We start from the raw sequence: 13,703 nt of genomic DNA, 5'->3' as shown, positions 1-13,703 counted from the left end.
CATCTTTGTAGCCAGTGTTTCAAAAAGTGGATTATCTCTAATGCCAGTCATTCATTCTTGTATGGGCGTGAGGGCCCAGGAATTCATATGTCCAGTAAGAGGAATATCGGTCACAGAATCAGCCAAGTCCTACTTGACTCAGGATTAGATTTGCTACTGTATTCTGATTGCTGAGTTTATCCTCTTATTCTGTAATACTTTACAGATACTGTAGCAATCCTAACTTTGAAATACTCTCCCCATCTTGCTCTTCACCTACTACATAAAAAAGAGGAATTGCAGTTAAGTACATGGACTCTGAATCCAGATTACCAGGGTTTAAATCCTAGCTCCATCACTAGTTAGATGTGTGGCACAGGTCAAGTTACTTGATCTCTTTGGGTCCCAATTTTCCCTTCTATAAAAAAGGATAATAACAGCACCTACCTTGTAGTGTTGTTATGAGGATTAAATGAGACAACAGGTATAAAGTACTCAGACTACTGTCTGGCACATACAAAGTTTTATTCTTTAGCTATTATTATTACCATGTTTCCCTGAAAATAAGACTTAACCGGCAAATAAGCTCTTACATTTAGGTTTTTTATCCATTTTGAGTTCATTTTTACATATGGTGTGAGGTAAGAGTCCAGTTTTATTCTTTTGCATGTGGTATCCAGTTGTTCTGGCACCATTTATTGAAAAGACTATTCGTTTCCCATTGAATGATCTTGGCACCTCTGCAAAAAAATCAATAGGCCATGAATGAAAAGGTTTATTTCTGGACTGAGTATTCTATTGATCTTATATATCTGTCCTATGCCAATATCATACTCTCTTGATTACTGTTGTTTATAGTAAGTTTTGAAATTTGGAAGTGTCATTTTTTTTAAACATTGTTTTTCTTTTTGAGGATTGTTTTGGTTCTTCAGGGTTCATATGAATTTTAGAATCACAGTAACAATTTCTACAAATAAACATCTTCAAATTCTCATAGGGATTGGTTGAATTTGTAGATCAACTTGAGGTGTATTGACATCTTAACAATATTAAGTCGTCTGATCCACGGAACATGAAATGTTTTTTCCATTTATTTAGATCTTCTTTAATTTCTTTCAACAATGTTTTATGGTTTTCAGAGTCTCAGTTGTCTAGCTCTTTGTTAAATTTATTTCTTAGTATTGTATTCTTTTGGATGCTATTGTAGATGGAAATGTTTCATTAATTTCATTTTTGGATTGTCCATAGCAAATATGGAATACAATTGAGTTTTGTGTATTGGTCTGGTATCCTGCAAACTTGCTGAACTCATTTATTAGTTCGAAAACTTTTTTAGTTGATTTCTTAGGATTTTCTATATAAATGATTTTGTTATCTCCAAATAGAGATAGTTTTAAACATTTCTTTACACATTGAATGCCTTTTATTTCCTTTCCTTGCTTAATTGCCCTGGCTAGAACCCCCAGTACAATGTTGAATAGAATGGTGAGTAGACATCCTTGTTTTGTTTCTACCTTATGCGGAAAATCCAGTTTTTCACTGTTAAGTATGTTAGCTCTAACCTGTTATACCCTTTGTCAGGTTGAGGAAGTTCCCTTCTATTGTAGTTTGTTGAGTGTTTTTATCATGAAAATGTGTTGGATTTTGACAAATGCATTTTCTGCATCCATTAAGACCATCTATTTACTAATATTGAGGTATTACTGAATTTTTTTTAAGTGTGTTTTTCCAGGACCCATCAGCTTCAAGTCAAGGTAGTTGTTTCAATATAGTTGTGGAAGGTGCCGCTCACAGTGGCCCATGTGGGGATCAAACTGGCAACCTTTTTGTTAAGAGCACTACTTTCTAACCAACTGAGCTAACTGGCCACCCCGAGGTATTACTGAATTTTAATTAATAGATCTTTGGATACTAAACCAACCTTACATTCCTAGACAAGTTCCATCTGGTAATGGTATATAATTCTTTTTATATGTTTCTGGATTCGGTTTGCTAGTTGTATTGTGAGTCTACAAGACAGCACTCAGATTTGATGATTTGCTAGAAGGACTTAAAACAGACTTTAAAAAGCTGTTCTACTGATGGTTGTGGTTTATTACAGTGATAGAATTTATCAGTCTAGGTTTGGACTTCTCTTTGTGGGAAGATTTTTATTTACTAAGTTTCTTTCCTTAATGTGGATCTATTTAGATTATCTAGTTTGTCATGGGTCAGTATTGTTAATTTGTGTCTTTCAAGGAATTTTTCCATTTCATCAAAATGGTCAAATTCATTGTTATGTAATTTTTCATAATATTCACTTTTTGTTCTTTTATGTCTATAGGATCTATTGTAGAGATGGTCTGTCTTTCATTCCTAATATCGTTACTTTATGTCTTCTTTTTTTTATCACTAGCTAAAATATATCAATTTCATTAATTTTTTAAAATAATTATGTTTTGATGTCATTGATTTTACTCTATTTGTCCATTTCCTATTTCATTGATTTCTGGTTTGATGTTTATTTTTTCTTATTCGACTTATTTGGGGTGTAATTTGTTCATTTTCTCCCTTCTTAGGTGGAAGCATAGATCAGTCACTTGAGATTTGTTTTGTTTTCTATATGAGAGCTTAAGTACAGGGAGTCCTCACTTTGTATGGTAGTGAGGGACCATAAAAATTACCATGGAAGCCAAAACTTTGCGAAATAATTTAAATAATCAATGGGAAAAAAGTATCATTGTTTTGTGACCTGTAAACTTTTTTGTCAGAACATAAAAAACTATCTTACTCTTGGTTTAACTGTATAAAAAATAAAAATATAGTAAAACTGTTTAGTACTCTGCAATGTAAAATATTGAAAATATGTTTTATTTCTCTTTGAAAATCTTACATAGAATAGCTTGAACAGTACTTGCCTTCTTATCACTGTATAATTTATGATATGGAATGAGCCTGTTTTCTACGTCTTAATGAATTGTCATACTCTTTTCTAAGTTGGGTCAGCTTCCAACATTTTAGCCATTGTGCTTTCAGTGTTGTGAAATATGTCCAAGATAATGTGGCTAATTGACTAGGTATCCTACCTGAGGTTTGGTGAGCTTCTTTGATGTGTAATGTTTTTCATGAAAGTTGGTAATTTTAAAGACATTTCTCCCAATTTTTTTTGCCGCTCTCTCTCCCCTCTTTCTAGCACACCAATTATACATGTGCTGGAATGCCAAATATTGCTCTACAGATTGCAGAGGTTCTATTTATTTTTTATATAATCCTTTTTTGTTGTTGTTCTTTGGGTTGGATCATTTCTAGTGATGTATCTTCAAGTTTATGATTCTGATTTTGCTTTCTGCTTTCTCAAATATAATGAGCCCCCTGGTGAAATTTTCATTTCAGTCTTAGAATTTCCATTTGGTTCTTTTATTTTTTAATTTATATAAAATAAATGTTACTCTTTCTTTAAATTTTGACAAAGGCATAGAAAAAGTTAACTACATCCACAATCATGACGTGATAAAGCTCCATCACTCTCAAAATTTCCTCTTGCTGCCTCTTTATAGTCGAACTGTATTTTTCATATAGTTTTTTCTCTTTTAAAATTGCCTATTTGTTCATTTCTTAGCATCTTTTCTCTCAATTTTTTGCAATATGTTTGTAATAGCTTTTTTGAGGACTCCTTTTGCTAAACCCAACATTTACACCCACTTAGAGTCAGTTTCTATTGACTGATTTTATTTCTGAGTATAAGTCACCATCTCCTGTTTCTTTATATATCTAGTAATTTTTGGTTGCAGACTACATGGTAGATAATACGTATGTTGTGGTGTCTCTGAAATTTTCTAGTCCTGAGGGTTCTTGTTTTTGTTTTAGAGGCACTTAACTTGCTTCGACTCAAACTGTGACATCTGTGTCTCCCATATAGTGCCATCACTGATGTCTCTGCTTAGTTTTGTTTGTTTGTTTGTTTGTTTGTTTGTTTTTAAGCTAGGCTCTCTAAGGGATTCCCAACACCTGCACAACATAGAGGTGAACTAGTGATTTGGACAGAAGTTATATCAGACATCTAAAGCCCGTCTGGCTTCTACTCTTTGCCACCTGAGTTGTGCATGTGTCAGAATGCTTGACAAGTATAGCAAATTTGCAAGTCTGTCTAGACATTCAATCACTGCTGGGCTCTTTGCACAAATATTTTAGCAGTCAAGTAGGGCTATAAGGAGAGTTTATTATCTCAATCTTTCTATAACTCTCTTGCTTTCAAATTCTCCCTGTTAAATTTCTAGCTGGTTTACTATCAGCATTAAACTGTACCCAGTGGATTTGCATTATCTGTCAATACAAATTGACAGATAGGGATGGGAGATGGGAAAACCCTAGGAAAGAATGCCACAAGTTCCCCATTCTTACCTAATGAAGTACAAGTGTTTGGTGAGTAAATACTTTTCAACTTGTGACCTGCCTTTGGTAGTTTTCCAATGCCCTGAACGATAGTCTTAAAAATAATTTTATTCAGTTTTATACCTGTTTTCTGAGGGGAATTCCATGACTACCTCATTGTTTCCACTGTAGGAGTAAAGCCCATCTTTAATTACTCACCTGATAAACTTACATGTTTTATTGTGTTTTAAATGGCCTATTGCCCTCCCAATTCTCCGTCTTCATGGACCATTCTGGAGCATCCACTTGTTTGACCTCTTCAGTCCTCTACTAAATCTTTATATCTGTTTTCTTTTATTTCTTTATTCTTTCAGACAGAGATACTACACTTGATACTCCTCAATTGGATATACTTGAAGGTGTTCCTTCTATTAGGAGATACTGGAAAAGTGTCACACGGGATCATTCATTGTCCTCCATGTGAAAGGTCTGGCAAGGTGATGACCAGCTGGAGAAAGATCAGGAAAATCGAGAAGACCTTGTAGGCAAATCATGATCATCAACAATAAAACAGTTATTGAAGAGTCAGGCCATACATATAATGCATTTGGAAAAATATTTTATGACTGTACAGAGCTAGCTACTTCAAGACAAAGAATGTATAAATGTGATTCATTTGAAAAGAGCTTGAAACCTAATATAAACCTTTTCTGTTGTAATAGGGGTTATGCAAGAAAAACACTGAGGAGAATTTTGAATGTGGGAGAACACCTAGTCCTTTCTATTCTAAGCATAAAAAAATGTATAATGGAGTGAAACAGTGAAAATGGTCAGTATGAAAGGTTATCAACAATAAACAATCTTTTATTCAGTATGTGAATATTGAAACTGGGGAGAAGACCTGTTTATGTATTGAATGTAGAAAATCTTTTCTTAAAAAGTCACAGCTTGTTATACATCAAAGAATTCATACTGGAGAGAAACATTATGATTGCAGTGCATGTAGGAAAGCCGTCAGTGAGAAGTCACATCTCATTGTACATCAGAGGACTCATACTGGGGAGAAACCTTATGAATGTTCTGAATGTGGAAAAGCCTTCTCGCAAAAATCATCCCTCATTATACATCAAAGAGTTCATTCTGAGGAAAACCATACGAATGTAGTGACTATGGAAAAGCCTTCTCCCAGAAATCACTCCTCATTTTACATCAGAGAATTCACACTGGAGAGAAGCCTTGTGAATGTAATCAGTGTGGAAAGGCTTTCTCCCAGAAGTCACATCAGATTATACATCACCGACCTCATACAGGAGAGAAGCCGTATGAGTGTACTGAATGTGGGAAAGCCTTCTTTGAGAAATCCCTCCTCAGAAGGTGCAATTTTATTACTCATCCCTTTTTTAATTTGGAAAGTTTGCTAATAACTCTGACAGGGCCCCGTTTTTACCCTTTAGCCTCTGGTTGTCTGCTTTTAGGTCTGGTAACATTTGGGCTCTTCTTCCATTTCAGATAGTCTTCTTTCTGAAGCTCTTCATCCCTTTTTTTTCTATTTCCAATAGTGACCTCTCCACAAATCTTTTCTTATCGCTCGGTGGCCTTTTCCAATTAAAATTTACAATATGTCAGTTCCCTATTTGTATCATGCAACTGTTTTCAGGTTTTCATTTTCAGCTAGAATTTGTTCATAAGGCTTTTTAAAGTCCATTGAATTATCCTTTTCTAGCCGGCTACTGTAAGGTTTTCTTTATTCTAAGTAACTGTATGATCCAGAGCAACCCAGCAAGGAATCAGACTGATCACTAGCTGATGTGGAACTGGTTTCACATCTAGAAATGGAATCTGTGTAACTTCCTTATTTCAATCCTCTTCTGTATGATTGTTGTTCTTCATTCTCATCACTACCTTGTTTCTGATATGAATCTTTGGTAGATCTTTTTCTCTCTTGGTCGCCATCATTCTCTGATTTAGGTTGTAATTTAATCTTCTTTTTCCTGTTCTCTTTTTTCTCCCTTTCTTACTTTTATTTTTTGTTTGTTTGTTAATACTCTGGAGTAAACAGAAGTCATTGCTATAAGACTATGTGGCCTGTTTAGCTGTTTAGTTGCTTGAAGCATAGAGTGAACTGCTCATGGTAGAAAGCCAAGAGGTGGAGTGGTTGAACTTCAAGTTGATTCTAGTCTGTGGCACTGATAAATCTCATCATATGTTCTGGAGTACTTTTGTTTATATTCATCTCTAGATGTTTCTGACTCCTTTTCTTCTCTTGATTTTGTGTTTCTTTTTCTCTTTTTCTTCATTTTCTTGTTCTCTGGTTTAGGTAGAACAATTTATTTCTATTGTGTTTTTAGCTCCCTGAATATCAGTCACTGTCACCCCTTGTTTTGATCTTGATTTCCTTGCTTGTCTAGATCTTGCTTCTCTTTGGGAATCAAACTCTTTATCTCTAACAGGAGTGATATACGATCTGTGTCTCTCCGTGATCTCTGATGTGGAAGAGAGGGTGCCAGAGGCAGTTGTAGTTATGGTTATTTGTTTGGATTTCTGATTACTTATTCGATCTTCTTACTAGTTCTGGGCACTCAGATTTTCTATTTCTTCATGATTCAGTGCTGGTAAGCTCTGGGTTTGTAGGAATTTGTCCATTTCAGCTAGATTATCCAATTTGTTGGTATACAGTTGTTCATAGTACTCTCGTATAATGTTTTTGATTTCTGTAAAAATCAGTTAAAATGTCCCCTCTTTCATTTCTGATGATAGTTATTTGAATCTTTTCTCTTTTTTTCCTTCATCAATCTAGCTAAAGGTGTGCCAGTTTTGTTGATCTTTTTGTTGATCTTTTTGTTGATTTTCTCTATTGGTTTCTATTGTCTATTTTGTTTATCCCAGCGCTAATCTTTTGTATTCTCTTTCTGCTGGTAGCCTTGAGGAGCAGACCCTCTTCATTGCCATTATCTATTATTTTATCACGGGAGAATTATATTGCATTATGATTCTTGTTCATGACTGATTAGATCAGCCTTTTCTAAGCCTAGCCGACCTGCATATGTGACACTACAATACTCCCCCAAGTGTCACTAATCACCTTGCTTTATTTCACTTTTTAATGGCATGCTTGTCATATTGTAATTTATTTTGTTTATTTTTCTTGTCTGTCCACTTTGGTAGCATTTAAGCATGACTGGGGAAGGAATATTTAGCTATATTATAATGATAAATTTCAAGCTCTAGAAGAATGCACGGCATATAATAGCTGTTCACGAAATATTTGTTGAAGGACTAAATGATAGAATGAATAAACAGTTTTACTGGTTTAACAACCTGTGTGGAATTATATTCCAAAATTTCATACATCAGAAAGTTTATAAAGTGCGGGTAAGCTGAAATTAAGAAAGAAAAGAAGAGAAAGTTATTCTCATTTTGGGAAGATAATCTAAATCTTTCTTATTTGCTATGGCAGTTGGTTAGAGTAATAATAAATCTGTATACTAGTAAGAAGAGCATTTCAAAAGCTTTGAGGTGAAAATGACTTAGGAAAGAACAAAGTGGTGGCTAAAGTGGAATGAATGAGAAGAGGTATTTAGAATCACATCAGAAATGTGAGGAAGGAGCAGAGGATGTAGGTTTCTTTTTTAAGCAAATTTATTGAGGTTTAATAGACACACAATAAACCGCACATATTTAAAGCGTACAATTTGATAACTTTTGGCTTATGTATACACCAGTGAGACTCACTGCAATCAAGGTAACGCACGTGTTTATCACCCCCAAGAGTTCTTACCTTTGGTAGTTAGTCGTCCTTCGCCAGCTCTCAACCCCATGCTCAGGCGGCCATGGATCTGCTTTGTGCCCCTCTATTCTTTTGCATTTCCTGGAATTTGATGAGGTGGAATCACAAAGTATGCATTCTTGTTTTTACTGGTTTCTTTCACTCAGCGTATTAGTTTGAATTTAATCCAATTTGTTGTATGTATCAAGAGTTCATTCTTTTGCTGATTAGTATTCCATTGTATGGTAGTTTATCCATTTGCCTGCAATGGATGTTTGAGTTACACTCAGTTTTTGGTTGTTACAGATGAAGCTGCTGTAAGCATTCCTGTGCAAATATTTGTATGCACATGTGTCATGGATACTGTATGTTGTATGCACACATGCCTAACGCTTATTCTCTTGGATAAATATTAGGAATGGAATGGCTGAATCATATAGGTTTATGTTTAAAGCAAATCATCTATTTTCCAAAGTGATGGCACCATTTTATATTCCCACTAGCAGTGTGTGTTTCTCTACATCCTTGCCAACACTTGGTAAATATTAGTTTTTAAATTTTAGTCATTTTATTAGGTGCGTAGTGGTATCACACTGTGGTTTTAATTAGCATTTCCCTGATAACTAATGATGTTGGGAATCTTTTCATGTTTTTATTTGTCATCAGTAGATCTTTGGTGAAGTGTCTGTTAAATCTTTTGCTCAGTTTTAATGGTTTGGTTATTGGAATTCTTCACATATTCCGGCTTCAGTTCTTTGTCAGAAATGTGATTTGAAAACATTTTCTCCTCATCTATGGCTTATCACTTCATTCTACTGGTGTCTATTGAAGACCAAAATCCTATTTGTTATTTATTATTTTGTCATTTATGCTTTTAGTGTCATTACCTAAGAAATTTTGCCTAATCCTAAGTCACAAGGGTTTTCTCCTATATTTTCTTCTAGGAGTTTTATAGTTTCAGATTTTATATTTAGGGCTATGATCCATTTTGAATGAATTTTTTTGTATATGAAGAAAGGATTATGGTTTCATTTAAAATATAGATATGTAATTATTCCAGCAGCATTTGTTGAAAATACTATTCTTTGCTCCACTGAAATGGCTTTGTTGAAAATTTGTTGTCATTATGTGAGTTGAATCTGTTTCTGAACTATCTATTTTGTTTCATTTATCCATTTTTTTTCTTTCTTTACACCAATAACACGCTGTCTTGATTATAATAGATATTTGTATGTCTTGAGATCAGGTAGTGTTGGACCTCAAACAAATTTTTCTTGCAAAGTTGTTTTGGCTATTCTTAGTCCTTTTCATTTCTATAGGAATCATAAGAATCATCTTTTTAATTTCTTTTCAAAAGCTGCTGCAATTTTGAATGGATTGCACTGAACCTGTAAATCAATTTGGGGAGATTTACAATAATGAGTCTTCTAACACATAACACAACATAGTCCTTTCATTTATGTCTTTTAAAATTTCTCTTAGCAATATTTTATAGTTTTTATTGTACAGCTGTTTCACATCTTTTGTCAGATCCACCCCCAAGCCTTTTATAGTTAAGGAAATCTGTAGACGTTTTTATTTTAATTTCTGATTGTTTATTGGTAGTAGATGGAAATACAACTGATTATTGTATATTGATCTAGTAAACACTTACTGATTTGTTCTAGGGGCTTTGTTTGATAGAATATATCAGATTTCCTACATAGAAGATCATGTTATCTACAAATATTGTTTTACCTTTTCCTTTCCAAACTGGACATCTTTTATTTCTTTTTGCTTTATTGCACTGACTAGAACCTGTAGTACAATGTTGAATAGAAGTTATAGGAGTGATTCTTTCCACTTTATCTTCATTGTCAAGATTGTTTTCATCATTCTAGGGCGTGTTCCTTTCCAAATAAATTTTAGAATAACCCTGTCTAAGTCTCCAAAAAAAACTTGCTGCGATTTTAATAGAAATTTTATTAAACCTATAGATCTTCACTAGCTACTAGGGAAATACAAATCAAAGCCATAGTGAGATATCACTTCACACTTGTGAGAATGGCCATCATCAATGAGACAAATAATAACAAGTGTTGGAGAGGCTGTGGAGAAAAAGGAACCCTCATACGCTGTTGGGGGGAATGTAAATTGGTACAGCCACTATGGAAAACAGTATGGTGGTTCCTCAAAAAATTAAGGATAGAATTGCCATAAGACCCAGCAATCCCTCTCCTGGGTATCTACCCAAAAAATCTGAAAACATTTATCCATAGAGCTATATGTACTCTGATGTTGATTTATGGTGGCCAGGACATGGAAACAATCAAATTGTCCTTCAATAGATGGTTGGATAAAGAAGATGTGATATATATACACAATGGAATACTAATCTGCCATAAGAAAAGATGAAATAGTGCCATCTGCGACAACATGGATGGATTTTGAGATTATTATGCTAAGAGAAATAAATCAGAAAAAGTTGAAAACTATATGACTTCACTTGTATGTGGAATATAAAGCAAAGCAACAAAGGAACAAGACAAACAAATAAAGAAACAAAAACTCATAGACACAGACAACAGTTTAGTGGTTACCAGAGGGTAAGGGAGGAGAGGAATAGTAGAAGAAGGTAAAGGGGATCAAATATATGGTGATGGAAGGAGAACTGCCTCTGGGTAGTGAACACACGATGTGAGATATAGATGATGCATTATAGAAATGCACATTTGAAACCCATGTAATTTTGCTAATCATTGTCACCCAAATAAATTTAATTAAAACCTATAGATCAATCTGGGGAGAATGAACATCTTTACTGTTATGAGTCTTCAACAGTGCACATGGTATGTCTCTCTATTTATTTGATTTCTTTCAACATTTTGTGACTTTCTGACAATCCCATACATGTTAAGTATAGGCCTAAATATTTTTATTTCTTTGGCATGATTGAAATAGTATTATGTTTTTATTTCCATATGTTTATTGTTAGTATATAGAAATGTGATTAACTTTTATGCATCTGTGACTTTGCTGAACTCACTAGATTTAGGTATTTTGGTAAATTCCTTTGACAATTATTCATGTCATTTGCATATAGGGACAGTTTTATTTCCTTCCTTTTTCATCACTCTGCTTGTAATTTTGTTTTCTTGTGTTATTTTACTGGGTAGAATTTCCTGTACTGTGTTGAATTAGAGTAGTGAGAGCAAACACCGTGGTCTTATTCCTGATCTAGTGGGGAAAGCATTCAGTCTTTCATCATTATTATGTATACTGTAGGGTTTTTTTTGGGGGGGAGGGTTTTGGTAGATGCTCTTTACAGGTGGAGGGAATTCCCCCCATTACTCTTTTTTTTGGAGAGATTTTATCACGGTTAGGTGTTGGGTTTTTGTCAAATGCCTTTTTGTGTGTGTGTTAACTGATATAATCATATTCTATTTCTTTTATCGTGTCAATAGGTGGGTTCCATTGGTTAATTTTCAAATTTGGGCCAGCTTTGCATGCCTGAAATACATCCCACTTGGTCGTTGTGTATAACTACTTTAATAGATCGTTGTGTTTGGTTTGCTAATATTTTGTTGAGGGTTTTTGCGTCTAAGTTCGTGACACATTGGTCTGTAGTTTTCTTTCATTGTACTGTCTTGGTGTGATTTTGGTAATAATTTCCTGATCAAATTATTTGGAATGTGTTCCTTTTTTTCTGTTTTCTGGAAGAGGCTGTGTAAAATCGATTTTAATTCTTTAAATTTTGGTAGAATTCTCCAGTGACATCTTTTCTTTTTGCAAGGTCTTTAATTAAGGATGAATTTTTTTATGTAGTTATGAGACCATGCAGATTATCTGTGTCAACTTGATTGAGCTTTGGTATTCGAGGAAGTGGCCCATTTCTTGTACCTTGTCAAATTTATGATGTTTAAGTTGTTCATAATTTTCTCGTATTACATTTTTAGTGACTGTTAAGATCTATAATAACTTGTTAATATCCAGGTCTGCAATTTCCAACATCTCTTCCAATTCTGGTCTTTTTGTTTCTTTGATTGATTTTTCTCCTCATTATGAGTATCATTTTCGTTTCTATACATGCCTGGTAATTATTGGCTGATGCCAAACTTTTCTGGGTGCTAGAACTTTTGTGTTCCAATAAATATTTTTGAAACTTCTCTCTGCAGTTCAGTTGTTATTTGGAAGCAGTTTGATCCTTTCAGGTCTGATTTGTTAGATGGCACCTAAACAAGATTTTTACACAGAGTGAATTATATTTCCTAGTATTGAAGCAGCACTTTTTGAGTACTCTGCCCAATGCTCCATGAAACGTTTCTCCAGTTTGGCTTGTAGGAACAGGTATTAATCTTGGCTTTTTGTGAGTTCCAGTTACTGTTTCTCATTCTTTTCATGTATTTCTTTTCCCAGACTCTGATAGTTTCCTTACCTACATACACTGACCAATAAATATTCGGATGAATACTTGAAGTGGACCCTCTGCAAGTCTCTGTAGTTCCCCTTTTGTGCAGCTTTCTCCTCTTTGGTCCTCTGCTCTGTGACTTCAGCTACCTTGGTCTTTCTGTACTTTTAGCTCTTTCTCCTCAACTCTGGGAGTCTGATGGCCTCTATGTGGGCTCCCCTTCCCTATGTTGTGTCCTGGAAATTTTCTCAAGGCAGTAGACTGAGCAATTAAAGGGGTCACCTCATTTGTTTCCCATCTTTAAGGACGAATGTCCTTCATTGTCTGATGTCTAATGTCTTGAAAACTGTTTATTCATACACTTGTGTGGTTTTTCCATTGCTTCAGGTGAAAGTACAATCCATTCCATTACTTCACTTTGGCCAAAAGCAAAAGTTTGGAATTATTTTCTAAGATTTAATTTTGTTTCATAATTTTTTAATTTTTTGTGTTTCTAAAGTCAAATCAACAGAGCATTGTACATTAAAAGAAGATTAGGTACTATCTCTGTCCCCTCTATCTTATTTCCTGTTTCCCTGTGGTAGGAAGTGTCTAAAATGGCCAGCAATGATTCCTACCTCCTGGCATTCATGGCCTTTGTAAGAATCTCCATGTGAATAAGTCGTTCCTAACCAATAGGACATGGCAACATTGAGGGTATGTCACTTCTGTTATTAGGTTATAAAAGATATTGACTTTCTTGTTTTGTTAAATAAAGCAAGTTGCAAGTTGGAGAGTCCTGCATGACAGGGTACTGTGGGTGGCTTCCATCCAACAGCCAGCGAGAACGGGAATGCTTGAAGTCCAACAATCCTTGAGGCATTGAATTCTGTCACCAATCATGTAATTGAGCTTGGAAGTGGATCTCTTCCCAGTTGAGTCTTCAGATGAGACCCTATCCTGGGCCAATACTTTAATTATAGATTTGTGGGAGACCCTGAAGCAAAGGACTCAGATAATCCATGTTCAGATTCCTGACCCACAGAAAGGGAGACAATAAATGTGGGTTATTTTTAAGCCACTAAATTTGGGAATAAGTTGCTAGATTTCAATACGGTAGCTAACTAATATCACCCTTTATATTAATAGATAGTATTTTATTTAATGGTTTATTCTTCAGTTATTTGCTTGTTATTTTTAAGGTAAACATATACATTTGCTCTCTCTCTATAAATATATTTT

The 13,703-nt window shown here is 34.5% G+C and overlaps 1 protein-coding gene and 1 pseudogene across 3 annotated transcripts in view; both read left to right on the top strand.

Annotated features, from left to right (window-relative positions):
* Nucleotides 1-6,592, top strand: part of LOC148758292 (uncharacterized) — a 29,897-nt pseudogene extending 23,305 nt beyond the window's left edge.
* LOC109448730 (zinc finger protein 300) overlaps nt 1-13,703 on the top strand; it is a 55,355-nt gene that overhangs the window by 26,748 nt on the left and 14,904 nt on the right. The gene's annotated exons all lie outside the window — the stretch shown is intronic.

The sequence above is a fragment of the Rhinolophus sinicus genome, chromosome 5, assembly GCF_057876585.1.
Source record: "Rhinolophus sinicus isolate RSI-liver-muscle chromosome 5, RSI-T2T, whole genome shotgun sequence".
In the NCBI taxonomy this organism is placed as follows: domain Eukaryota; kingdom Metazoa; phylum Chordata; class Mammalia; order Chiroptera; family Rhinolophidae; genus Rhinolophus; species Rhinolophus sinicus.
This window is presented reverse-complemented; position numbering and strand designations above follow the sequence as displayed.